Below are 4,217 nucleotides of genomic sequence, written 5' to 3' on the forward strand. Positions count from 1 at the left end.
TAACATTACGAGTGGATTCAGTTTTTATGTGTCCTTATCGTGTGTTATCGAGCTGTAAATCTGAAGCAACCAGCTCGTGTTCGTCAAGTTTAAACTCAATCAGTCTGTTATTTAGAGGAGCTTTGATGACTGTGGATGATACCTGGGTAATATTTTATTATACATCTGTAGGGGTGGGGGCAGTGGGGGCGTGGGGCGTGTTTATGTTCCTGGGTGTGTCTGCTGAATCCATCAGCCTGTGAAGCTTTTAAGTGGAAATCCACCGGGTGGTAAACACGTGTCTTGGCCGCCTGCACTGCCTCAATATTTCCCACATGTTTTCCAACGCTTTCTTACTTTCTTTTCTGCTCCATCTCTGTCTGCATTCCCCCTTTACAAGGCCTCATGTTGCCCCCACCCTCCACTACCACCCTCCACCACCCCTAGACATTCAGATTCCTCTCACTTCCAGCAGGTCACTGGTCCTGTCAGCATTGAGGAATGTTAGAAAATGAACCCATGTTCTCCCTGACCTCTTTCTCTTTGCTCATTTGTAGTCTGCAGCTTGTTAAGCCTCTAATTCTGTGTTTATTAAGAAGATTTAAATCCCACCTCTCACAAAGCATCAACAACTCCCCAGCAGAAAAAGAGAAACACATTTTCCACATATTGCATTAATCAGGAGTTACCAGCCTGTCAGTAAATTTAATGCTTTTAAAGTTCAAAAGACACTTTTGACAATGACTGGAGCAAAAATCCCCTTTCTGTATCTAAATCAGAAACAGCCACTCCATTTCCACGAGTACGACCCGTGCAACAGTACCGTAATGATCCCATGGGAGTGGGAGGTAAATGAGTAACAGCGTGAGAAAGAGGAAATGGAGGAGAGTGAACCAGGAAATGCCACGTCACAGAGAGCCCCCCCCCCCCCCCCGCCTTCAGAGGGTTTATCCCTCACAGTCTCGACCCAAATCCTCATGAGAGCATCAGCAAATAGCGGGATCAGATGCAGGAGCGGGCTTTAATGATTTAAAGGCCCGAGGGAAAATTCCACCCCGTGCCCCTGAGAGTTTCAGTTGAGCCGGTTTCAGCAAAGTATTTATGAAGATGCGTTTTAGAACGAGGCTTGTTTCAACGAAACCTGATGTTCCTGCACAGAGTCTGAGAAAAGTTCAGTCTTTAAATGACAATCATACAAAATCTGAAAGCCAGAACCAGAGGCAGATGTTTCTGTGTTGCAGCTGTAAGCTACATAGCTGCAAAGACAGTTGTTTCTGGTTTGTTTTGGGACTCGTAGCTGCTGCCCCGCCCCGTCTACTGCCGTGACGTTATTCTGGGAGCTGCACTCAGGCATTAGGAGGTGGTCGGGGTGGATGGTGGGTCAGCTAAGTGCGCGTGTGGTTAGGTTTAGGTTAAAAAAAAGAAAAATGATTGTGGTTTAATGTAAGTATGCTCTCTGAGTCTGACAGAGGCTCAGACTGGAGTCATGAATCAGCACAACGCTGAACTTTAACAACAGGAGACCAGGTTTAATGTTCCTACAGAGACTCAGCCTCGATTTAAAGAGTCAAGGTTTATTGTTCATCACATGCATCGTGAACAGGTACAGCAGCAACAGAGCCAGAACCAGAACCAGAACCAGAACCTGTCATTTCAGATAGACAGATAGATAGATAGATCGATAGATGATTTTATAGCTGCTGTGTTTAGGGTCAAAGGTCAGCTAGAGAAGACTGACCATCTGACCGCTGTTGCACAATATAAAAACAAAAAATAGATCTGGATTTTAAGTCAGCGCGTGACTGAATGTGGCACATGTTTATCCAGCTGAACTTTAAGCCTGATTGTGAGTCTTTAACATATGATATTTTTCCACTAACAGATAATTCAAGGAGCCGTTTCATTTCAAAGGAACCGCTCCTGCATCATGTGTGGGAGTCCACTGTGTTTGAGTGTGGTTTCTCAAAGGTTTAAATTTCTCTAAGAGTCCGGGGGGGACGATGTGTAACCTCAAATTTCAGGGAGGTGCTGGAAGCGTCCCCCCCCCCCACCACCACCACCACCACCACACACACAGTATAAATAGTCTCCCAGGCGTACTTGTCAGTCCTCAGAACCATTAGCTAATGACACTGGTAATTGCTCTATTGATCTGTTTTTTTTTTTTTTAACATTTTCTATTTCCTGCATGAGTTTCTTTTATCCTTTAACTAAGTCGCCAGTTTTATTCTTCCATCCGCTTATCCGAGTTCAGGTTGCTGTGGAAACAGGCTAAGTAAGGAACTCCAGACGTCCCTCTCCTCAGCAACACAGTCCAGTTCTTACGGGGAAGTTCCCAGGCCAGACGAGATATACTTCTACAATCCCTTTCGAGGGAGCAGCGCTTCTACTCTGAGCTTCCTCCGATTCATAGACCTCGATGAGTCTGCACCATACGAACTGCAGCACCTCGCCCGGATTAAGGAAACCGGGTCACCCGTCTGGAGCCAGACCTTGGAGGGGAGCGTCTGGTGGCCAGGTCTTTCTTTACGGGCCCTGGCGACACAGACTGGTTTTACTCTGGACTACATCAATCTAAATTAATAATATCTATGTGCAGTCTGAACACAGAACACACAGGCTTGTTTTTGGAGGATAAATCAGTCAAACCGGTGTTCACCAACATGGTTAAACAAGATGTCTGCCAGCATGAGTAATTGGATTTGCAATTTCCATTTAGCTTGAAGGTGCTTTGACTCTCCTGTGTGAGGACAAACATGGACTCAGGGGTGAATTTGCCTGGAATCAATACTCCGCCTTCTTCTTCTTCTTCTTCTTCTTCTTCTTCTTCTTCTTCCAGCCTCTGAACCTTTATCTGTTTCCTCAGATCTAACCCGAGTTTGTATTGATCTGCGTGAGTGACAGATGGGCTTGCATGGAGGCGGACTGTCGGCCTTTTCTCTGCCGCTGAGCCTCTGTTGTGCATACAGATCGTTGGCGCGTGACTCAGACTGGGCAAAGTTCACGAGCAAACTGTACACAGCCACTCAATAAAAAGAGGGTTAGGGAGCGATAAGTGCCATTACAAAGTGTTGCTCCGTGATACTCCTAATTCAACAGTGATTATTGTTATCGCTAATTTCTGAATTAAATCATTTTTGCAAAATTACTAGCAGGTTGAAGCCCCGTCTCAATCATAACCACGTTGAACTGAGATAAAATCAGATCTGATTATTCATCAAAAAGAAAAGAAAAACTTGCATAAGGTGTCATTTAAACAAGGACTTTAACCCCACAGTTAAAGTTACAGCGTGTGATAATAAGTGAACAGTCAGCAATGAGGAACTGATAGCAGAGACCGAGGAAAGCTCTCTCCCTCCCCGGACTTCTTTACTCCATATGATGTTCCACTCTGCCATCGGACGGGACGGCCCAGCTCTCTGTGACCTGGAAACATCTGGAGAGGGGAGGGGAGGGGAGGGAAGGGGAGGAGAGGAGGAACGCCTGGCGTGGCTCAGGCTGCAAACACCACCTTCACAAAAACCCAAACTACTGACATTCCTGTGAAAATACAGAGCGAGCTGACGTACTGGGCTGACTTCACCCTAAAAACTCCCTACAGGACAATTTAGAAACAAACAAGAAGTCGCCCTGCTGCTGACGTTACAGTCTCATTATGAGTGTGTGTTAGCTGGTAGGTCACTCAGTCTTCCTCTTTCCAAACTTAAATATCTCAACAGCTATAAAATACACTGGAATGTGGAATTTGAACACACACACGCCCACGGCCCTGAAGGATGCAGCATGATGACATATCTCTAATGGCAGGTTGCCCTTCTAGGATTTGCAGTAAAATGTCTGGACAACTGATTTAAGAATTGTCTTTGCAGTCATGTTCACGCGAGCTAAACAACAGCGTGCCGTTCTTGCCCTAACAGTGGCTTTGCATTCACGTCTTAGTGACACACAGGAAAGTCAACCCTTGTGCAAGAAATAACTGGATGTGAAATTTGATGTATTTCTGAACTTTGCCATAGATCTGTTGAGATGCAGGCTGAAGAGGTGGGGTTTTATCTTGTGGTTAGAGACTCTGCCGTCCTGACACTGGGACAGCTCAACATCCAGAGGCATGGACAGGCCAGGGTGTAGCCTAAGGTTTGACTAGGGCTTGCACCAGAGATTTTAACTGGTTTTGACACAGCGACGTGGATCCAGGTAGAGAGCCAAGGAGAGGTTTGGTTTGGGGATAAGTTGCAGAG

This window comes from Chelon labrosus (assembly GCF_963514085.1).
Source record: "Chelon labrosus genome assembly, chromosome: 12".
NCBI lineage: Eukaryota > Metazoa > Chordata > Actinopteri > Mugiliformes > Mugilidae > Chelon > Chelon labrosus.